Genomic DNA, 25,090 nt, shown 5'->3' with positions numbered 1-25,090 from the left:
GAGCCAGTTGAGGTGGCTCGGGCATCTATACCGGATGCCTCCTGGACGCCTTCCTCGGGAGGTGTTCCAGGCACGTCCCACCGGGAGGAGGCCCAGGGGACGGCCCAGGACACGCTGGAGGGACTATGTCTCTCGGCTGGCCTGGGAACGCCTTGGGCTCCCCTTGGAGGAGCTGGAGGAGGTGTCTGGAGAGAGGGACGTCTGGGCGTCTCTGCTGAGTCTGCTGCCCCCGCGACCCGGTCCTGGATAAGCGGAAGACGACGAACAAACGAACGAACCTTAAATATAAGAGCTCACCTGAAGGCATTGATGTCATGTGTATTTAAAAACTTAAACCAATAACAAATTAATCCAAACTACTGGTCCATGAAACCTTAAAAATATTCTTTTCTGCAGGCGTGCTCAGATCACAAACCTGTTCCATCTGTACAGCAGGACTTAAGCCCTGAGTAAATATGCTTCAGCCCATACAGGTAAAATCTCATTACAAGGTTAATTAACAGAATTAAAGTCTTTCAAAATGAATTTTTTGTCCTAAACAGCACTGAAAGCACCACAAATCTTCCTTTATTATGTCTGATCTTAGTCGGCACCAACAATCTGCTAAAAATACTAAAACCACAAAATGTTCATTTAAGGTATCAATCCTGTAACAATTTAAACACAAAATAACTTCCAGGACCAAAAGATTTTAAAAAGCCAGGTGATGTGAAATAGTAAATTATTACTGGGCAGTGTGTAGTCACTGTGGAAAGGAGTAGGCAGACCTTTTAAAGACACTCGTTGTATGACTGGAGTGTCAGATTGCATTTGGTGAAGGGAGGAGTGATTATCTTCCTTCATCTTTATAAATTCATGTTCTTAGACTCCAGCCCACCAATGAGGGTCTAAGAAAACAGTGGTATTATTTTTGATCTTGTTAAACTACACATCTCATCACAAAGCGATGTATTATGAATCCGGCTCCAAGCCCAAACCCACCATCTGCTTTCCTAAAATCTTTTCCAAAGCAAAGAAAAATATCTCTACCTCTTTTTGGTATCTGTCCAGCTGGCAAAGTTATGCTGCTTACAGTCCTTCACTTTTAAATCATGGTTATCTGAAGTCATGAAGAAGGGGATGTGCAGCGAAATTAGCAGGAAATAACCAGATATCTAAAAATAAAAGTTACAGGAAGTTGCTTTTGAATGTGTCACTGTGCTATAATAAGTTCATGATCAGACTTGTTCTTGTTGATTTTCATTCTCTGCAACAAAAACTTAGTTTTGCTAAAAAGGATCTTATATATTTGGTAAAACTGTGTGTTGTGCACAATAATCTACATTTATACAAATAAACTTCACACTCCTGAAAATGGCTGTTCATTTTTTCTAAGCAGCAATGTAAATATCAGGCCACCTAATGGGAATAGGCCCTTTACTGTCTTTCTGATTCTGACTTACTAATGAGTGCAGCTTGAACACTGTGACTCCTGGGACGTACCTCGAGAAATAGGCCTGACTGAAAAAATAAATATGAAAGCACTTTATGCAACAGCAGCAGCAGATGTAGAGTCTAATAGCATGTACCATGCAGAGGAGTTGTAGCCCATTAATGCCTAGAGTACCTCGTAAAGCTCAGACTGACAGCTGTGTGTGTCGAACACAGACCAACGTCAGTGTGAAATGAAATCAAACACTGCCCAGCTGTATGTGTATTATCAGGATGGCTGCAGATGCTGCCTCGTCTGTTTTCAGGCTGCTGGTTAACAACAGTTGAACGGCTTCTGCAGCAGAAGGCAAACCTAATGGACATCAACAACCAGGCTCTTTTTGTGAAGCAATCTGAATATCTGAATCACCACATTTATTACGAACTGATGCCAAAATAAATTCATTTGTATTGTAATGCCAACATGCGTTTACCAATTATAATATAACCCAGTGCTGCGTTTAGAAATGAGCGGGTATGAAGGTCAAAAATGCTGTTTTATAACCAGTGAAAAGTTCAACACTGATGCTAAAATCTGAAGCACTGAAGGCATTCAAAACTAATTAAAGTTTCTCAACTGTGGGAAATACGTTTATCTGTGTATATGCATTTCATAACATGTTTTTTGTTCATACATTGAGCCTCTGCAAAATAACAATGATTTTTCAGATCTCCTGTGAACATTTGTTTTAGGTCTGCTTGAGTTCAGAAAAATGATGCACATATTTACATGTTATTCATTCAGGTAGGTTGGAGGAAGCCGGTACTTTAAGGACTTGCTAACAAACCTCTAGGGATAACAATCCTGTAATATACTGTAGTTTTTACAAGTTATTTCAGGTTCTAAAGTACTAAAAGTTGAGGTGCAAACACACCCTCCATTTCTGCTACCTGAATGACCCCTTCTCTTTTCCAATGGTTATAATCAGTCTGACAGAGAGAGGTATCCCAATCCTTGTGGTTTTTAGTATAACAATGGCCACTTGTGGGCTCTACATGGACACACTTTATCAGTTTATTATTTTACTTAGTACCCTACACATAGCCCATTCTAAAATGGCCAAACTCTAACACTCAGTACTTTAATCTAACCTCCCCAACAACCCCGGACCATTCCAAACCCTTTGTGAAGTCCCTTGAGACGACGTGTTGTGAATTGGCGCTATATTGATAAAACTGAATTGAAATTGAATTGAATTAAAAACATAAATTCAAAGTTAAACTTCTAAGAATAAAAGAAACTCTGAGGTTGTGAAATAGGCAGAAGTTTGTTTGTTTCGTTTTTTGGTAACAGCCATCAGGAAAATCGGCTTTACTGTAAAAGCAGGAAATCAACTTTCAGACTGAGAAACAACCCTGAAATAGGCCTAATGATACATTTATGAAGACCTGTGCTTTAAAAACAATAATTTCTAAGAGAAGCATTGTCCAGTTCTGTGCCTTTAAGTTAAAACAAATCAGGCCAGACAGTCTGAGTCTAAAGACAAACTACAGAGAAATTTGTTTACTATTAAATAAAGCATGTAATTTTCTTATTAAAACTGAATCTATATAAAAAACTGTAATTGTCCTTTCGGTTTTCTAAAGCCATCTCTATTTCACGCAAACAGAAACTGTTGACTGACCCAATTTGCTCGATTGCCGTCTTCATGTGGTTGTCAACATCTGGGTGACATAAAATTAAGGAGAAATATGGGAAATGCAAAAGAGAGATAATCCCATCAAGTGTCTCCATGTCACACAAATAAAGAACGAGCATCACCATTCCCGCCTCTTACCTCATAAATAATCGCACTGATGTTTCATACCAGCGTTCTCAAATTAAATCAAAGACACTGGGCTTCTACATTGTGTGTTGACACAGAAATACGAGCCACAGAATAATAGATTTTGCTGACACTGCGGTTCTGGATACAAATTAGACTTCTAATTGTAATAGATGATCCGTGGATTTGCAGCTTACTGCTGTTTCTTGTCACAGTAGTGCCATATGCATATTAATTTTATGTCTGGTTAGAAAATAAGGTTAGACATCTCAAAACTGAGCTTTTCTTTCCAAGAAGTCACATATAGAAATACAGAATATGCTCTAATTATAATATTGTGTGCAGTTAAACAAGGTAATTACAAAATCAGTAAAAATTCTCACTATTCTGATGCGCCTCAGCATGAAATGCACTGTGGAGATCTTGAGTAAATTTTATGTTTAACAAGAAAATTTATGAGATATCAGTCTATTAGGCATGACTGATTATTAATAGTGATGCACTGATCAGGTTTTATCGGCCAACGCCGATTTTTGGTTTCCTTGCGTTCTTGCCTGGAGACCCACCCATCCCCCCCACCAAAATGGCCAAATTTGATAACCTATTTGGCGCATTACCAATTAATAACAGCAAAAACCTGACCACCAAGTAATCAAGTTCAACTGCAAGTCTAAGCAGACCAATTAAAAATGTTGTTCACATTTGTCAATGTGAACGTTTAAACACAGAAAACGGAAAATACCTCTTGTGTTAGGCTGCAATATTTAGGGAAATTAACAGAAAACATTACGGTTATGAATTACTAATGATCAGAATATAAATCTGGATTGATAGCAGCGCTTAGCAACCCACACCATTCATAGTGACTAAAAATATTGGCAGATTCGGGGTGTATTCACACCAGGAAAGTCAGTTGGTGTGCATGTTTGGTCCGGACCAAAACTTCATTTTTTTCATTAATGCGGTTCGCTTTCACATTGTACTTTTTGCAAGTAAACTACAACTTGTGAACAAAGCCACGAGGGTGACAATTACTGCTCCCACTGGACAGAAATGACGGGGGCAGGGCAGAGCAGAGACTCGGAAAGAGAGGAAAACAACTGGACGTCCTGCAAGCTGACGCTGTGCTCTGCACCGAGGTAAAACAAGCGGGCAACAGCGTTGCTAAGCAACAGGGCACGGTTCAGGTAAGACTACAATATGACCTTCACTACTACGGTGGCTTGTTAAGTCCAAAGAGACGTATGTTTCCTGTAATTGGGTCGGATCAAGGCCGGTTCATATTCACACCAGAAGAGAACCGCACCAGAGTTTGTTTAGAAGTGGAACAAGACCACCTCAAAAAGTGGATCTCGGTCCGGGTGTTTGGTTTGGACCAGGGTACGCTTGAGTGTATTCACACCTGCACAAAAGGTCCGGATCAAGGGAGTAAACGAACTCTGGTCCGTTTAAAGCAGAACCATAAATAGCAGATGTGAATACACCCTTATTCACCTTAAGATACATAAAGAGAAACCACAAAAACATACAACGCAAAAAAGATTATACATTGGAATCAAAATTCTTAGTTTATAGATTCTGAATTGTGCATTACTTGTCGATATTCAATATGCATAAAGTCAATTATATATTATTTTTATATTATATTGTATATATATTTATATAGTTTATTTTCATCAACAATACAACCACAGCAGGGGTCTGTAATGTATCATACATTCTCTTTGCTTAGAAGTAAATGCTATGCAGGAGAAGATGCTCCACTGGGATCGTGCCTCTGCTGCCTGCCAAACAACAGGGAGAACACAACAGTGATTATAGGCCGAGTTAGAAGAGGAGCACAGATGTCTACTAAAACAACAAAGGACAGAGAGTCGAGCTGCTGCCAGCAGTTAAGATGCTGGCTTTAGGATTTCTGGCTTAAAAACACCTATCAGAATCTTTGAAATAACGCTTGGTTCACTAGAATCGCACACTAGCAGTAAAAGGAAAGCATACCAACACATTAAGAGACTTAGGAATGGGGGCATACTTGACAACTTACACTCATGGCAAGTAAGATATTGATTCTGTGTGGATTTAAGGTTCCATCTGTGCTCTAAGCACTGATAGATATTCATTTCACAATTAAAAAATATTAAAACACAAAGTCCTGAATTTGTGCATTTAGTTCAAATACAATGTTGTGTAAAAGTAGCTCCCTTACAGATTTCATCTGTTTCTTTTCCTTTTCTCACATTTAAATGTTTATTTAAAAACATTAAACAACTTAATATGAGACAAAGAGAACTTGAGTAAACACAAAATGCAGTTTGTAAAAAAAAAAGAAATTCAAATCAACCTTTAGCTTTTTGAACAATAATTTTTCCTCCTAAAATTATTGACTGGTTGTGCCACTCTTAGTGACAATAATGTCCATCATGTCCATGCAGTTCTTCGGGTCACAGTCGTGGTGCATAACCCAAGTCCTCATGAGCTTAAAGGCACCAACCGCTGGCCAGATGCTGTCCTTCACGATTTCCTGCTTGAAAGCAGAATTTATCAATTATAGCTGCACAAATTTACATACTTAAACTTCCTGAAGGATGATTTCAAAATAAACTGTAAAAAGATAAACAGTCAGCTTCTATTATTCTGGTGCTGGTCCAAAATGTAATTTTGTTTTTGTTACGTTTAAATTTTGTGTACCCCGCCTCCGCCCACAGACTGCTGGAGATAGGCCCCAGCTTCCCCGTGACCCACCATGGAAGAAGCACTAGAAAATGACGGAAAAATGTTTAAATTTGACTGAACAAAAATCGAAACTCGGCTCCTGAGTTTAAAACATGGAGCTCAACAGTTTGATTGGCTGCTGTTACAATTTTCACCCTGTTATTTTACAACTCACAGACTGTTTGTGCACTTGTCAGCTTTTGTGATGCATTTCTGGAAAGTCATCTCAATCTCCCTGCATGAGGCAGCACTTTCTGCTCAGTTCAAAGCGATACCACACTGGGGTCGGCCGGGCAGGCTAGGCAAGTGGCTCCAGAAGGAAGCTGAAGTTCGGAAATAAAGACCTAATTTATGTGCCGATCAGCATCTTTTCTTCAATCTTACTCAAAGTCTCCAGGTGCCAGTCAGCGACTTCCAACTGCTGTCCCTAAAGCAAGAACATCGGTCTCAAATCTCTGAGGAAATTAGTGCTACGTTCAAAGCTCCCCTCAATGTCAGAACCACAGCATGAGGTGAGATTGACAAGCTTGTCACAATGTTCTGGCACCATGCCCAGCTTATGGTGAGTGAAAGGCTGAAAGCATGCTGCAGTGACAGCAGGCTTGGTGTTAGATTACAAGAATAAACGTGTTGTGTACGTGTAGTGCTGCAGAATAAAGACATGGTAAGGTCCCACCTGAGATTTTGAATACTCTAAACTTTAGGAGACAAAGCAGGTCAATACCCAGCCAGCTCCAATGATTTAAACAGACTTCAAAATTATTTCAATAAAATTAGGATCTCTGACTTGAAATACCTTTCTAACAAAACTGTTCAAACTCTACTAGAACTTGAACTCAGATCTTTATCAGCCGAGAACCAAACCAGAATTTTTTTCCAGGATAAATGTCAGGCCTTTTAGGGTGAAACATTTTTTGTATTTGGCACAACAGGCAGTGCAGGAAAAACAGCCCGAGGCTCCAGACACTGCTCTGACTAGAACACAGAAACATCTAATCACTTCTTCTAGAACCACAGTTAGTTAAAGCAGTTTTAATTAGATGTGACCGCACACCGATCTGGGATTATTTTCACTAAAACGTTCCTGCTTGGAATGAATTAAACCAGACATGGGGAGTAAAGACACCGCATTGATTCTGCTCTCGCTACTAAATAAATACTTTGGATTTCTCTAAGGGACATTTATTAAAGGGGGTACAGACTTATTCTTATTACTTATAATACTATACATCACCTACGTTAAGTGCTGTTAAATAATTCCAGTTGTTTTAGTTAACAGACATACATTCAAGATTCAAAGCTTTAAACTTTAAATTATTCATTTAGAGCAAGAATTTCGACTAACACACACAATCTTTAAAATAAAAGAGGCCAATGGCATTGGGCAGTAACACGCTACTAAGAATACAGCCACAGGGTGGCAGTAATGTACCGAGTTATTAGCCACCTAGCAAAAGTCTTTTAGGTGAAAGTTAAAGAGAGGAAGGCCAATTCAGAATTAGGGATGTAGAAAAATATCATAAGTTTTGATGTGGAAAATTGACAGTCTGCTTGGGGTTGTTGCTTTGTCGTTTAAACAATTCTTTCCACTCTTGTTCATTGAGATTACTAATTTCAATAACTCTTAAAACATGATGGAAGGCAATTATTTTGTGCTATTTTAATAGTAAAGCTACACTCCATGTTGTTACTAGAGTAGTGAAGTAACCTTTTTTTAATAATGGTTGAAGTTTTATTTTTAGAATTATATGTATTTAAGACCCCGACTGAAATACATGTAATTCTAAAAATAAAACTTCAACCATTATTTAAAAAAAAAATTTAAGAATGTATTTAAGACCCTGACTGGCCCCAGTGGGCCCACTTCCTGCAGGGGGAACTGTGAGGAACCGGTGCAAAGAGGATTGGGCGGCGGACGAAGGTGGAGACCTCGGCGGCCCGATCCCCGGATGCTTAGGCTGGCTTTAGGGACGTGGAATGTCCCCTCGCTGGGGGGGAAGGAGCCTGAGCTTGTGCGGGAGGTCGAGAGATATCGACTAGAAATAGTCGGGCTCGCCTCCACGCACAACGTGGGCTCTGGAACCCATCTCCTCGTTAGGGGCTGGACTCTCTTCTACTCTGGAGTGGCCCACGGGGAGAGGCGGCGGGCTGGGGTGGGTTTGCTTGTCGCCCCCCAGCTCAGCCGTCTCATGTTGGGGTTAACCCCAGTGGATGAGAGGGTCGCATCCCTGCGCCTTTGGGTTGGGAAGAGGTCTCTGACTATCATTTCAGCCTACGGGCCGAGTGATAGTGCGGAGTACCCGGCCTTCTTGGCGTCCCTGTCGGGGTTGCTGGATAGCGCCCCTCCTGGGGACTCCATTATTCTGCTAGGGGACTTCAACGCCCACGTGGGAAACGACAGTGACACCTGGAGAGGCGTGATCGGGAGGAATGGCCTCCTCGATCTGAATCCGAGCGGTGTTTTGTTATTGAACTTCTGTGCTAGTCACGGATTGTCCATAATGAACACCATGTTCAAACATAAGGGTGTCCATCAGTGCACTTGGCACCAGGATACCCTAGGCAGGAGGTCAATGATCGACTTTGTTGTCGTATCATCAGACCTTCGGCCGCATGTTTTGGACACTCGGGTGAAGAGAGGGGCTGTGCTGTCCACTGATCACCACCTGGTGGTGAGTTGGATCCGCTGGGGGAGGAGAAAGCCGGACAGACTTGGCAGGCCCAAGCGCATAGTGAGGGTCTGCTGGGAACGTCTGGCGGACCCCTTGGCCAGGTATGTATTCAACTCTCACCTCCGGGAGAGCTTTGACCAGATTACGAGGGATGTTGGAGACATAGAGTCCGAGTGGACCATGTCCTCCACATCTATTGTCGATGCTGCCGCCCGTAGATGCGGCCGTAAGGTCTGCGGTGCCTGTCGCGGCGGCAATCCCCGAACCCGTGGTGGTGGACACCGGCAGTAAGGGACGCTGTCAAGCTGAAGGAGTCCTATCGGCTGTGGTTGGCATGTGGGACTCCTGAGGCAGCTGACGGGTACCATGGGGCCAAGCGTGCCGCAGCCTGGGCGGTGGCAGAGGCAAAAACTCGGACCTGGGAGGAGTTCGGTGAGGCCATGGAGAAGGAGTACCGGTTGGCCCCGAAGCGATTCTGGTCAACCGTCCGGCGCCTCAGAAGGGGGAAGCAGTGCTTCGCCAACACTGTTTACAGTGGGGGTGGGGAGCTGCTGACCTCGACTGTGGACATTATCGGGCGGTGGAAGTTGTACTTCGAGGATCTCCTCAATCCTGCCATCATGCATTCCCTGGTGGAAACAGAGGCTGGGGTCTTGGGGTTGGACTCTTTCATCACCCGAGCTGAAGTCACCGTGGTGGTTAAAAAGCTCCGTGGCGGCAGGGCTTCGGGGTTGGATGAGATCCACCCTGAGTACCTCAAGTCTTTGGATGTTGTGGGGCTGTCATGGTTGACACGCCTCTTCAACATTGCATGGCGGACGGGGACAGTGCCTTTGGATTGGCAGACTGGGGTGGTGGTCCCCCTTCATAAGAAGGGTGACCGGAGGGTGTGTTCCAACTACAGGGGGATCACACTCCTCAGCCTCCCTGGTAAGGCCTACGCCAGGTTATTGGAGAGGAGAGTCCAGCCGATAGTCAAACCCTGGCTTCAGGAGGAGCAGTGTGGTTTTCGTCCCGGCCGTATACAGGGTACTCGAGGGTTCATGGGAGTTTGCCCAACCGGTCCACATGTGTTTTGTGGACCTGGAGAAAGCATTCAACTGTGTCCCTCGTGATGCCCTGTGGGGGTGCTCCAGAAGAATGGAATCGGGGGCCCTTTACTAGGGGCCATCCGGTCTCTGTACAAGCGGAGCAGGAGTTTGGTTCGCATTGCCGGCACTAAGTCGCCTTGTAAATATTTACAACAGTGAAAACATCGACTTCTGCACTAATCTCTATTGTTCATTTCACTGGGATGAATCATCTCTGCCTTAAATCAAGAAGAAATATAAAAGTTATTGCATCGTTTTTATATGAAGGATGTTTTTATTTTATTTTCATTTGTATAGATATTTTTATTAAAACACAAGATGCCATGCTCAAGACAAACCCTTCCAATAGAAAACAGATAATGAAGCACGGCAGATATTTGTGTGTGATGGTGACAAATTAAATGAAAATGTGAAATTACAACTACTACTACTGATAATAATAATAATGATGTAGATAACATTAATGTGGCAGTGAAACAGTAATTCTTTCCTCAGTGCAATTATGCTGAATTGTTTATATATTTAACAAAATGAAGATGATTTTGACAGCAAATGTATTTGTGCACAAAGATCTTGATATGATCACATCTCCAGCTCTCTGCTGCAAATTCAAAGATATGTGAGACAACTGAATAAGCTGCCTACCTTTTACTCATTAGGCAGAAATAGGAGATGCTGCTCAGCCAAACCTGTGTTTTATTCATCAGATAACAGCAGGAGGGTCAACTTGTTTTATAAAACTCCTATTTTTAGTGCTCAAGCGCAACAAATGAATACATGATCATGTTGGGGGACTAAGCATGTGTGTCACAAGACTTTAATATGGATTTAGCAACTATTTAAACCTTATTAAGGAGAAAAAACTTTTATTTATATATATCCATTTTGGTTAATATTGTGGTTCAGGACTATTTCAGTTATTTTTTTTACATTTGTAAAAATTCTGATCAGTTAAAATATAAATTTTTATTCCTTGAATAATGTGGACTAGAATATTCAAGAAAATCAAAGCAAATACTTTGAGTTCTTGACCTGGGGTCCAGTTTAAAATCCAGAACTAGAGGCTTTTTTTTTAATTGGGTGTATACCCGTTGTAAATCACAGTTATTAATGAGTGCATATGAGCAGCCCTTTGCCTCTGAGATATTGCACACATATTACAATGAGGGTGGCATTTCATTGCATGGTGCAGCTCCATCAAGAAGAGAAAGAAATTCTAACAAGCATAACGAAAACTTGGACTTTCTATCAAAGACAGTACCATACCTTGGTTCTGATGCACAAACAAAAAGAGAAACACCTTGCACTCATGGCAGTGTGTTGCATCAGCAACTAGCCACAGGCACCACTAATATACTCAACTGTTGCATCTTGTTTATTGCATGTCTGCACAGACATGGAACCAGAGTCTCTGCATTGGCAGCACCGATGAAGAACTATGCCAAAGTCCTTAGATAGATATTTCTATATATTTAATTTATGAATTGCTACTTTAGTATTAATGCGTCAATAAACATTTATTTAATGAATTATTTGTTGGACAGTGGCACTTTTGGCCTTGGAAAAAAGACAACATGAAGAAGAGAGGTCAAACAGAGGAAAAATTTTAAAAACAATGACAAAAAAACAAACAAAATCATGCATATATACACCATACAGCATTTTGTGCATATGGTGGTATGTTGAGCATTGTGGGCAGGTTTAAGAGCAAGTCTTACAACTTTATCTGAGCTCACAAGTAGCAAAATATTCATTTTATTTGGTTTATTGATTTAATTAAATGCCATTTTAATTTTATACATTTATAGATGTTTTTGTTATCTTATATTTCACCACCTACTAATGGTACCAACTCTAAAATTTTACATGTTTCACATCTGTATACACATATAAAGAAAAGAAACATATGCAATAAATGTCTCATTAAAGCAAGAAAACTTTCCAGGCCTTTTGTGAGCATCTATTTATTATAGAGTTTCTTTCCAACTCTGTTTTCCCATTATGCACTCTGATTATAGACACAAAAACAACAAAATAAATTCAATTTAATTCAAAAATACGTTATACAGGATTCTGATTAAATAATACAGCCCAAGTGAATGAGAGATTATTTTGAATATAAACAAAATTAAAAATAATAGCTGGTGGAATCCTAGAACCGGTTTTATGAGATCAAAGGAAAAATTCTATGATGTCACTCATGAGGGTGTCTTTGTGACGTCATCGGCTCAGTTTATGTAACATACTTATGTGTTGTTCACAACCGCATTTGTGGAAAAATGTCTCATCAAATGCAGAGATACCGCAATGGAAATATAGGACCCCAGGAGGAATGGGGAAATCAACACAATCCGCACGCCCAGCGTCATCCTCCACCTGTGAATTTCTTCCAAGGGGAAATCCAAAGACTGAACGCTCTTTTGGAAATGGAGAGAGAAAAATGGTTTAAAGAGAACCAAAAGGTAGCCTACCTGCAAACAGAGCTGGCAGAGACAAAACTCCAGTGGAGAAGGCAGAAAAGTCTCAAAGAAATGTATATCAACAAGGAAAAAGAGACAAAGAGCAAACTTGAGAGAATAGATAGATTTAGTGATCCAGCAACCCTTGACCCGGCGGTCATTGCTTCCAAGGTGCACAATGACATGAAATACAAGAAGAAAAAGTTGTTGCAAAAAGACTTTGAAGAAATAAAGGTGGCCCTCATCCTCAACCAGGAAGCATTTACTTCACAAATCCAGGCAGAAAAAGAGAAAAATAATGTCCTTCAAGAAGAACTGGACAAACTCAAGACTTCCTACGAGGAGCTTTGCTCAAAATGTGAAGTCGATGTTGCTGCAGGGAGGCAGCAGGCCCAGGTGCAGACGTTTTGTGAAGAGAAGATCGGTGAGGATCCACAGCTCCTTGAGAAGCTGAGAGGAGCGAAGGACGATCTCCATCAAAAAATGTCACAAGAGATCGTATTTCTGAAAGAGAAGGAGGAATATTTGGAAAGTGAACTAGAGCAGGTCAAAGATTTTCACCAAGAATTGCTTGGCGTATATGAAAGAGATGTTGCCAAACTAAAAGAGGAAGTTGAAACATATCAGAAAGAGTTAAATCACGAGAAAATAGCTAATTCACATAGAGCAATGAAAGACGTCCACCTTATTAAGAAATTGAGACATGACAACACATATCTCTACAGCACAATGTCAGAAAAGATCGAGATTCTGCAACGGCAACTCGAAGAGACTGAGAACCATTTGGACCAAAATGAAAAAGATAATTCTGCACTGAGACAACAGGTCAAAAACTTTCAGCAGCAGATAATTCAGGAGAAAAAAGCTCATTTGAAGACAGCAAAGACGGACCTGACACTTCTGAACAGCATGAGAACTGAGCAGGACGATCTCAAAGAAAATATGTCAAAAGTGATCGCCTTCCTGCAAGAGAGGGAAAATGGTTTCCAGAGAGAACTGGACCAGATCAAAGTTTCATACCAGGAACTCAACTGTAAGTATGAAAAAGAGGTTTCTGCACTGAAACAGCAAGTAGACACATATCAGAAACATTTAGATTGCGAGAAAAAAGCTAATTCACAGAAAGCAAATAAGGACCGCCAGCTTATCAACAAACTGAGAGATGAGAAGGTGGATCTTCAGAAAACAATGTTAGAACATATCGGGATTCTGCAACAGAAATCTGAAGAGCCCGAGAATGATAATTCTGAGCTGAGAAAACAGGTAGAAAATCTTCAACTGCAGATAATTCAGGAGAAAAAAGGTCATTTGGAGACAGCAAAGAAGGACCTGACACTTATCAACACCATGAGAACTGAGCAGGACAATCTCACAGAAACTATGTCGAAAGAGATTGCATTCTGGCAACAGAAGGAGAAACGTTTGAAGGGCGAGATGGACAAGATAGAAATTTTATACCAGGAATTACAATCTAGGTATAAAACAGATGTTTCTGCACTAAAACAGCAAGCAGAAACCTTTAAAAAGGACATAAATAAAAACTTGAAGACAGCAAATAAGAACCTGGAGCTTATCAACAACCTTCAGGTAGAGAAGGATGATCTTCAACAGAAAGTCACTGTCCTACAACAAACATCATCTGACAGGGAAATTGGTTTAAAACCAGAACTGGAAAATGTGAAAACAGAGCTCGAAAACCAAATCAGAATTAACACGAAACTCTCTGCTGAGCTTGAAGACAGAGATGAACTTAATAAACAGAAAAGAAAAAGTGACAGGTGGACAGAACCAAGACAGCAAAAAGAATCCATCCCTAGAGAAGACATTTTTGACCTTGGCAGGATGGATCTTAATCTCTCAGTGGAAACCCTATCAGATTTCAGTGAATTTACGAATGTAACGGACATTGACATTATGGGGGAATTTAGCAACTTCTCAACAAATCTTGATTCTGAATTAATGAAAAAGACAGAAACTGTCCCAGAGAAGTTGGACAACCCAGAACCTAAACCCATGGAGGAAGCAGGCAAAGAGACAGAATTAACGCCTTCGGTTTGGAAAAGAATTCGGCATGCTCTGGGTTTGAGGAAACCTGAAAAATTGAAGAAAAACAATAACACATATGAAGTAACAAACTAAAAAAAGTTATCTTCTTAACTAAATTTAAAAAATGTAAAGGTCACCTTCAAACCTCAAAATATATCCGACATTTCAGAAAAAAAAGGGCGGCACGGTGATGCAGCGTTTAACACTGTATCTGCACAGAGAGAACGTCACAGACCTTAACTGGGCGCCTCTTTCTGTGTGGAGTTTGTATGTTCTCCCCGTGCTTGAGTGGGTTTTCTCCAGGTGCTCTGGTTCCCCCCCACACTCCCCAAAAACATATAGGTTAGGTTAATTGGCTAATGTAAATTGTCCCCAATTGCGTACTGATTCCAGGAAACAGCAAAATTGTTCAGTCTGTCATTGCTCCTCCATAGGAAATGTAAAGAAGGAATTTAAGCTTCACCTCACACCTGGAACAATTGCAAACTGACCTGAAAATCAGGATATGGTCACCACCATTCTCAACATATCTTGATTCTGAATTAATGAAAAAGACAGAAACTGTCCCAGAGAAGTTGGATAACCCAAATACTAAACCCATGGAGGAAGCAAGCAAAGAGGCAGAATGAATGCCTTCGGTTTGGGAAAAAAAAAAAGGTTCGGCACGCTGTGGGTTTAAGGAAACCAGAAAAATGGTACAAAAAAAAGAAGTTCCCATCTTAACAAAGTTCAACAATCTCACTTTCAAACCTCAAAATATATCCGACATTTCAGAAAAAAAAAGGGTGGCACGGTGATGCAGCGTTTAACAGTGTATCTGCACAGAGAGAACGTCACAGACCTTAACTGGGCGCCTCTTTCTGTGTGGAGTTTGTATGTTTTCCCCGTGCTTGACCCCCAAAAACATATAGGGAGTATATTAGTTTTTATAGTATATATTACATGTTTAATAATTTACAAACTAAAATCCCTAAGCTGCCTTAACGTGATGAATTATACGGGGAACCCCTAAATGGGCACCAACCACACAGTTCTAAAGCATCATTATCTACATTAAAACCGAGCAGTGTGACCGCTGCCCATGTGTCGAAGCAGCACATGCAACTGCAGATCTCCACTGCGATATTGCATTTTAATTGGACTCAGTGGGACTTCTTGTCAGTCTGGAGATGAATAAGAAAAAGATAACGGCTCTGTGTTTTAAACAACAGATACCACATCTACAACTTTTAATTTGAATTAACTTCTGAGTTGCAATATATGAGTTGCGATTGTTAAGGAGGCAAAGAAAATGACCCAAGGGTCAGTTTCGCTGCAGTCGTTATGGTGAATCATGCCGGAGAAAATCACTAATATCTGAGCATTCAGGAGGTTTAACTATGACATAACTGATCTGGAAATATTTAAACATGGGCTTCAGACCTGCTGAGAGAGAAACTAAAGAGAAAATAGGTGCTTTGTTTCAAAGTTTAGAAAAATAAAACAAGATAAATTCATAAAACTGTTTGTCTTGATGGATTATTATAGTCGTAATCCTCAATTCTGTTGGCCAGTCTACTGTAAGAATACTGAATATTGATAGAGATTAATATAGATCTATCCATCTAGATCTATCCATCCAGATCTATCCATCCAGATCTATCCATCTAGATCTGTCCATCTAGATCTATCCATCTAGATCTATCCATCTAGATCTATCCATCCAGATCTATCCATCTAGATCTATCCATCCAGATCTATCCATCTAGATCTATCCATCCATATCTATCCATCTAGATCTATCCATCCAGATCTATCCATCCAGATCTATCCATCCAGATCTATCCATCTAGATCTATCCATCTAGATCTATCCATCTAGATCTATCCATCTAGATCTATCCATCTAGATCTATCCATCCAGATCTATCCATCCAGATCTATCCATCTAGATCTGTCCATCTAGATCTATCCATCCAGATCTATCCATCCAGATCTATCCATCTAGATCTATCCATCCAGATCTATCCATCTAGATCTATCCATCTAGATCTATCCATCTAGATCTATCCATCCAGATCTATCCATCCAGATCTATCCATCCAGATCTATCCATCTAGATCTGTCCATCTAGATCTATCCATCTAGATCTATCCATCTAGATCTATCCATCCAGATCTATCCATCCAGATCTATCCATCCAGATCTATCCATCTAGATCTATCCATCCATATCTATCCATCTAGATCTATCCATCCAGATCTATCCATCTAGATCTATCCATCCAGATCTATCCATCTAGATCTATCCATCCAGATATATCCATCTAGATCTATCCATCCAGATCTATCCATCCAGATCTATCCATCTAGATCTATCCATCCACATTTATCCATCTAGATCTATCCATCCAGATTTATCCATCTAGATCTATCCATCCAGATTTATCCATCTAGATCTATCCATCCAGATTTATCCATCTAGATCTATCCATCCAGATTTATCCATCTAGATCTATCCATCCAGATCTATCCATCTAGATCTATCCATCCAGATCTATCCATCTAGATCTATGCATCCAGATCTATCCATCTAGATCTATCCATCCAGATCTATCCATCCAGATCTATCCATCTAGATCTATCCATCCAGATCTATCCATCTATCTCTCTCCACTGCTCAAAAAAATAAAGGGAACACTTAAACAACACAATATAACTCCAAGTAAATCAAACTTCTGTGAAATCAAACTGTCCACTTAGGAAGCAACACTGATTAACAATCAGTTTCACATGATGTTGTGCAAATGGAAAAGACAACAGGGGGAAATCTTTGGCGATTAGCAAGACACTCAATAAAGGAGTGGTTCTGCAGGTGGGGACCACAGACCACTTCTCAGTACTTATGCTTTCTGGCTGATGTTTTGGTCACTTTTGAATGTTGGTGGTGCTTTCACACTCGTGGTAGCATGAGACGGACTCTACAACTCACACAAGTGGCTCAGGTAGTGCAGCTCATCCAGGATGGCACATCAATTCAAGCTGTGGCAAGAAGGATTGCTGTGTCTGTCAGCGTAGTGTCCAGAGCCTGGAGGGGCTACCAGGAGACAGGCCAGTACACCAGGAGACGTGGAGGAGGCCGTAGGAGGGCAACAACCCAGCAGCAGGACCGCTACCTCCGCCTTTCTGCAAGGAGGAACAGGAGGAGCACTGCCAGAGCTCTGCAAAATGACCTCCAGCAGGCCACAAATATCCATGGTTCTGCATAAATGATTAGAAACCGACTCCATGAAGATGGTATGAGGGCCTGACATCCCCAAATGGGGGTTGTGCTCACAGCCCAACACCGTGCAGGACGCTTGGCATTTGCCAGAGAACACTAGGATTGGCAAATTCACCACTGGTGCCCTGTGCTCTTCACAGATGAAAGCAGGTTCACATTAAGCACATGTGACAGATGTGACAGAGTCTGGAGACACCGTGGAGAGCCATCTGCTGCCTGCAACATCCTTCAGCATGACCGGTTTGGCAGTGGGTCATCAATAGTGTGGGGTGACATTTCTTTGGAGGGCCACATGGCCCTCCATGTGCTCGCCAGAGGTAGCCTGACTGCTATTAGGTACCGAGATGAGATCCTCAGACCCCTTGTGAGACCATATGCTGATGCGGTTGGCCCTGGGTTCCTCCTAATGCAGGACAATGCTAGACCTCATGTGGCTGGAGTGTGTCAGCAGTTCCTGCAAGATGAAGACCTTAAAGCTATGGACTGGGCCGCCCGTTCCCCAGACCTGAATCTGATTGAGCACATCTGGGACATCATGTCTCGCTCCATCCACCAACGTCACGTTGCACCACAGACTGTCCAGGAGTTGGCGGATGCTTTAGTCCAGGTCTGGGAGGAGATCTCTCAGGAGACCATCCGCCATCTCATCAGGAGCATGCCCAGGCGTTGTAGGGAGGTCATTCAGGCACGTGGAGGCCACACACAATACTGAGCCTCATTTTGACTTGTTTTAAGGACATTACATCAAAGTTGGATCAGCTTGTAGTGTGTTTTCCACTTTAATTTTGTGTGTGACTCCAAATCCTGGCCTCCATTGGTTAATAAATTTGATTTCCATTGATGATTTTTGTATGATTTTGTTGTCAGCACATTCAACTTTGTACAGAACAAAGTGTTCAATGAGAATATTTCATTCATTCAGATCTAGGATGTGTTATTTGAGTGTTCCTTTTATTTTATTGAGCAGTGTATATGCCTTATATATATGCCTTTTACAAATATTACACTAGAATTTAAGTCTCAAGTTTGAAGTATGAAAAGTTTGTACATTTATTTAATTACCCCTACTGATGACCCTACTGCAGTACGAGTAAATAAATGATTAATGCATTTTTAGCTTCAATTACTTGATTTTTTTATGTATATACGTGAGGTGCGAAGTTGCATTGAATACAAGCATTTTAGCATTACAAAAGAATCTAAATCTTTTTACACATTATGAAACTAAATGTAATCTTGGTAATGCTAGCAATAGGTTAAGTAAATTGGTTTGAGTTTAGAAATTTGGCTGCAAAGATCTCAGTATTGTTGAGTTATTGTAAATAGCAAACGTTTATTCATGTTTTAATTAAGACTATATTATTATTATTATGTTGGTCCAGTGTTTGCAAAAATGTTATTTTGACTGTGAGCTGTAAAGAAATACTACACTTATACCAAATAAAGGCGAATGACAGCTTCCAAAGCAGAATTTTGGTGCCAGCATTAAAAAGGGAAAACTATTTTTTAACTGACAATATTCACTCTAAGTATCTTATAAATAGAAGTTGAAGCATTATTTTTTTTAACATTTGTAAAAATTCTGATCAGTTAAAATATAAATTTTTATTCCTTGAATAATGTGTACTAGAATATTCAAGAAAATCAAAGCAAATACTTTGAGTTCTTGACCTGGGGTCCAGTTTAAAATCCAGAACTAGAGCCTTTTTTTGAATTGGGTGTATGCCCGTTGTAAATCACAGTTATTAATGAGGGCATATGAGCAGCCCTTTGCCTCTGAGATATTGCACACATATTACAATGAGGGTGGCATTTCATTGCATGGTGCAGCTCCATCAAGAAGAGAAAGAAATTCTAACAAGCATAACGAAAACTTGGACTTTCTATCAAAGACAGTACCATACCTTGGTTCTGATGCACAAACAAAAACAGAAACACCTTGCACTCATGGCAGTGTGTTGCATCAGCAACTAGCCACAGGCACCACTAATATACTCAACTGTTGCATCTTGTTTATTGCATGTCTGCACAGACATGGAACCAGAGTCTCTGCATTGGCAGCACCGATGAAGAACTATGCAAACAGTCCTTAGGAGAGGACTCTAAAACAGCCTTTAAATAATGAACTTTTGTCAGTGTGAAATGTTTTTTTTATTTTTTATTTAGGGCCTCCATAGCGGTATCTCACAATTGTTATCTATTCAACATATAAAGTTGTTCTAAATCAAGGACGAATATCAAATTCTACTAATTTATTTCCTGAACTGTATGAATTTTTGAACCACAGGGTAAACTTGTTTAACATATTTTATCAAGTAGTTCACTTATATTTGACAAGGATGACAGTAAATAATAATTAGTGCTCATCTTATTTTTATTTTTTATCAGCAGAGTAAAAAAGGCAGAAGCTGGCTTATCAGTGTGACTCTGTGTTTAAATATGTATGGAAAGATGTAAAGAATGAAATGATCCGTTTACATTTCAGTAGTTCTAGTCTACAACCTCACTAAGTCACATGAGTCATGTCTCTATAAAAATCTCTTTATTCATATTGTGCAAGGAATCCGTTACAAGCTCTTGCAGATTAGGTTTTAGACGATATTATTATTGACAAATTCTATTTGTATATTTAACGCATTGCATGGTCATCTGCAGAAATACTCAGATGACTTTCAATAAATAAAAAAAACCTATTAATCCAAAAGTCATTGAGTAAAACTGAGATGGTCAAGAAAAGTCTGTTGTGGAGAGTTAAATCTGTTCTGCTATCATCTGGAGCAAAATTAAAGCTGGCGACTTAAAATAAGCTCGACAAGCTGATAGAGAAGGTTGGATCTGCTTTGGGAAACCTGTATGAGTTACAACATTTAATTTCCCTTAGGGATTACTAAGGTATTTTCTAATTGAATTTAACATAATCAAATTTTCAGTTCAAGGGGAAAGGTATAAATCGACACTTCAAAACTGCTTCTTATGATCCTATAGAAGGTCAAAAGTGCCACAATTAAATACATATGTAGGTTGTTAAATGAAAATTTATATCTGATCATTTCAATGTAGTTGGAAATTCATACATCAAATAAATAATTGGTCTGTAAATGTCATAATTTCTAAAAATCAAATATGAAAATAATTCATTAAAACTGGTAATGTTAAAAGCATCTATTATTATTTATAGATTTGTTATTTCAAAATCCCACATTTTTGTATCCGTCAATCTTGCTCATGAAACTCAGTAGGCGTGGCCAACATTGCTATACTCAAGGTGATTGGTCAGTAGTTGTGTTGCAGAAATAAATGTTGCATTAATTGGGTGATTTTAACACAGAATGAATTCAAAAATGTATGATTTTATTATATTGCTAATTAAATAGATATTTCTATATATTTAATTTATGAATTACTACTTTAGTATGAATGCATCAATAAACATTTATTTAATGAATTATTTGTTGGACAGTGGCACTTTTGGCCTTGGAAAAAAGACAACATGAAGAAGAGAGGTCAAACAAAGGAAAAAGTTTAAAAACAATGACGAAAAAAGAAAAAAAATCATGCATATATACAGGTCCTTCTCAAAATATTAGCATATTGTGATAAAGTTCATTATTTTCCATAATGTCATGATGAAAATTTAACATTCATATATTTTAGATTCATTGCACACTAACTGAAATATTTCAGGTCTTTTATTGTCTTAATACAGATGATTTTGGCATACAGCTCATGAAAACCCAAAATTCCTATCTCACAAAATTAACATATTTCATCCGACCAATAAAAGAAAAGTGTTTTTAATACAAAAAACGTCAACCTTCAAATAATCATGTACAGTTATGCACTCAATACTTGGTCAGGAATCCTTTTGCAGAAATGACTGCTTCAATGCGGCGTGGCATGGAGGCAATCAGCCTGTGGCACTGCTGAGGTCTTATGGAGGCCCAGGATGCTTCGATAGCGGCCTTTAGCTCATCCAGAGTGTTGGGTCTTGAGTCTCTCAACGTTCTCTTCACAATATCCCACAGATTCTCTATGGGGTTCAGGTCAGGAGAGTTGGCAGGCCAATTGAGCACAGTGATACCATGGTCAGTAAACCATTTACCAGTGGTTTTGGCACTGTGAGCAGGTGCCAGGTCATGCTGAAAAATGAAATCTTCATCTCCATAAAGCATTTCAGCAGATGGAAGCATGAAGTGCTCCAAAATCTCCTGATAGCTAGCTGCATTGACCCTGCCCTTGATAAAACACAGTGGACCAACACCAGCAGCTGACACGGCACCCCAGACTATCACTGACTGTGGGTACTTGACACTGGACTTCTGGCATTTCCTTCTCCCCAGTCTTTCTCCAGACTCTGGCACCTTGATTTCCGAATGACATGCAGAATTTGCTTTCATCCGAAAAAAGTACTTTGGACCACTGAGCAACAGTCCAGTGCTGCTTCTCTGTAGCCCAGGTCAGGCGCTTCTGCCGCTGTTTCTGGTTCAAAAGTTGCTTGACCTGGGGAATGCGGCACCTGTAGCCCATTTCCTGCACACGCCTGTGCACGGTGGCTCTGGATGTTTCTACTCCAGACTCAGTCCACTGCTTCCGCAGGTCCCCCAAGGTCTGGAATCGGCCCTTCTCCACAATCTTCCTCAGGGTCCGGTCACCTCTTCTCGTTGTGCAGCGTTTTCTGCCACACTTTTTCCTTCCCACAGACTTCCCACTGAGGTGCCTTGATACAGCACTCTGGGAACAGCCTATTCATTCAGAAATTTCTTTCTGTGTCTTACCCTCTTGCTTGAGGGTGTCAATAGTGGCCTTCTGGACAGCAGTCAGGTCGGCAGTCTTACCCATGATTGGGGTTTTGAGTGATGAACCAGGCTGGGAGTTTTAAAGGCCTCAGGAATCTTTTGCAGGTGTTTAGAGTTAACTCGTTGATTCAGATGATTAGGTTCATAGCTCGTTTAGAGACCCTTTTAATGATATGCTAATTTTGTGAGATAGGAATTTTGGGTTTTCATGAGCTGTATGCCAAAATCATCCGTATTAAGACAATAAAAGACCTGAAATATTTCAGTTAGTGTGCAATGAATCTAAAATATATGAATGTTAAATTTTCATCATGACATTATGGAAAATAATGAACTTTATCACAATATGCTAATATTTTGAGAAGGACCTGTACACCATACAGCATTTTGTGCATATGGTGGTATGTTGAGCATTGTGGGCAGGTTTAAGAGCAAGTCTTACAACTTTATCTGAGCTCACAAGTAGCAAAATATTCATTTTATTTGGTTTATTGATTTAATTAAATGCCATTTTCATTTTATACATTTATAGATGTTTTTGTTATCTTATATTTCACCACCTACTAATGGTACCAACTCTAAAATTTTACATGTTTCACATCTGTATACACATATAAAGAAAAGAAACATATGCAATAAATGTCTCATTAAAGCAAGAAAACTTTCCAGGCCTTTTGTGAGCATCTATTTATTATAGAGTTTCTTTCCAACTCTGTTTTCCCATTATGCACTCTGATTATAGACACAAAAACAACAAAATAAATTCAATTTAATTCAAAAATACGTTATACAGGATTCTGCTTAAATAATACAGCCCAAGTGAATGAGAGATTATTTTGAATATAAACAAAATTTAAAATAATAGCTGGTGGAATCCTAGAACCGGTTTTATGAGATCAAAGGAAAAATTCTATGATGTCACTCATGAGGGTGTCTTTGTGATGTCATCGGCTCAGTTTATGTAACATACTTATGTGTTGTTCACAACCGCATTTGTGGAAAAATGTCTCATCAAATGCAGAGATACCGCAATGAAAATATAGGACCCCAGGAGGAATGGGGAAATCAACACAATCCGCACGACCAGCGTCATCCTCCACCTGTGAATTTCTTCCAAGGGGAAATCCAAAGACTGAACGCTCTTTTGGAAATGGAGAGAGAAAAATGGTTTAAAGAGAACCAAAAGGTAGCCTACCTGCAAACAGAGCTGGCAGAGACACAACTCCAGTGGAGAAGGCAGAAAAGTCTCAAAGAAATGTATATCAACAAGGAAAAAGAGACAAAGAGCAAACTTGAGAGAATAGATAGATTTAGTGATCCAGCAACCCTTGACCCTGCGGTCAAGGTGCACAATGACATGAAATACAGGAAAAAGTTGTTGCAAAAAGACTTTGAAGAAATAAAGGTGGCCCTCATCCTCAACCAGGAAGCATTTACTTCACAAATCCAGGCAGAAAAAGAGAAAAATAATGTCCTTCAAGAAGAACTGGACAAACTCAAGACTTCCTACGAGGAGCTTTGCTCAAAATGTGAAGTCGATGTTGCTGCAGGGAGGCAGCAGGCCCAGGTGCAGACGTTTTGTGAAGAGAAGATCGGTGAGGATCCACAGCTCCTTGAGAAGCTGAGAGGAGCGAAGGACGATCTCCATCAAAAAATGTCACAAGAGATCGTATTTCTGAAAGAGGAGGAAAATTTGGAAAGTGAACTAGAGCAGGTCAAAGATTTTCACCAAGAATTGCTTGGCGTATATGAAAGAGATGTTGCCAAACTAAAAGAGGAAGTTGAAACATATCAGAAAGAGTTAAATCACGAGAAAACAGCTAATTCACATAGAGCAATGAAAGAAGTCCACCTTATTAAGAAATTGAGACATGACAACACATATCTCTACAGCACAATGTCAGAAAAGATCGAGATTCTGCAACGGCAACTCGAAGAGACTGAGAACCATTTGGACCAAAATGAAAAAGATAATTCTGCACTGAGACAACAGGTCAAAAACTTTCAGCAGCAGATAATTCAGGAGAAAAAAGCTCATTTGAAGACAGCAAAGACGGACCTGACACTTCTGAACAGCATGAGAACTGAGCAGGACGATCTCAAAGAAAATATGTCAAAAGTGATCGCCTTCCTGCAAGAGAGGGAAAATGGTTTCCAGAGAGAACTGGACCAGATCAAAGTTTCATACCAGGAACTCAACTGTAAGTATGAAAAAGAGGTTTCTGCACTGAAACAGCAAGTAGACACATATCAGAAACATTTAGATCGCGAGAAAAAAGCTAATTCACAGAAAGCAAATAAGGACCGCCAGCTTATCAACAAACTGAGAGATGAGAAGGTGCATCTTCAGAAAACAATGTTAGAACATATCGAGATTCTGCAACAGAAATCCGAAGAGCCCGAGAATGATAATTCTGAGCTGAGAAAACGGGTAGAAAATCTTCAGCTGCAGATAATTCAGCAGAAAAAAGTTCATTTGGAGACAGCAAAGAAGGACCTGACACTTATCAACACCATGAGAACTGAGCAGGACAATCTCACAGAAACTATGTCGAAAGAGATTGCATTCTGGCAACAGAAGGAGAAACGTTTGAAGGGCGAGATGGACAAGATAGAAATTTTATACCAGGAATTACAATCTAGGTATAAAACAGATGTTTCTGCACTAAAACAGCAAGCAGAAACCTTTAAAAAGGACATAAATAAAAACTTGAAGACAGCAAATAAGAACCTGGAGCTTATCAACAACCTTCAGGTAGAGAAGGATGATCTTCAACAGAAAGTCACTGTCCTACAACAAACATCATCTGACAGGGAA

The 25,090-nt window shown here is 40.0% G+C and overlaps 1 protein-coding gene across 1 annotated transcript in view; it reads right to left on the bottom strand.

The window, feature by feature from the left end:
- The window catches only part of tmem65 (transmembrane protein 65), a 57,850-nt gene that overhangs the window by 24,539 nt on the left and 8,221 nt on the right, over positions 1-25,090 (bottom strand). The window lies entirely within an intron of this gene.

This window comes from Girardinichthys multiradiatus, chromosome 13 (assembly GCF_021462225.1).
Source record: "Girardinichthys multiradiatus isolate DD_20200921_A chromosome 13, DD_fGirMul_XY1, whole genome shotgun sequence".
Classification (NCBI taxonomy): Eukaryota; Metazoa; Chordata; class Actinopteri; order Cyprinodontiformes; family Goodeidae; genus Girardinichthys; species Girardinichthys multiradiatus.
The sequence above is the reverse complement of the archived record's forward strand: the minus strand, read 5'-3'. Positions and strand labels throughout refer to the sequence as shown.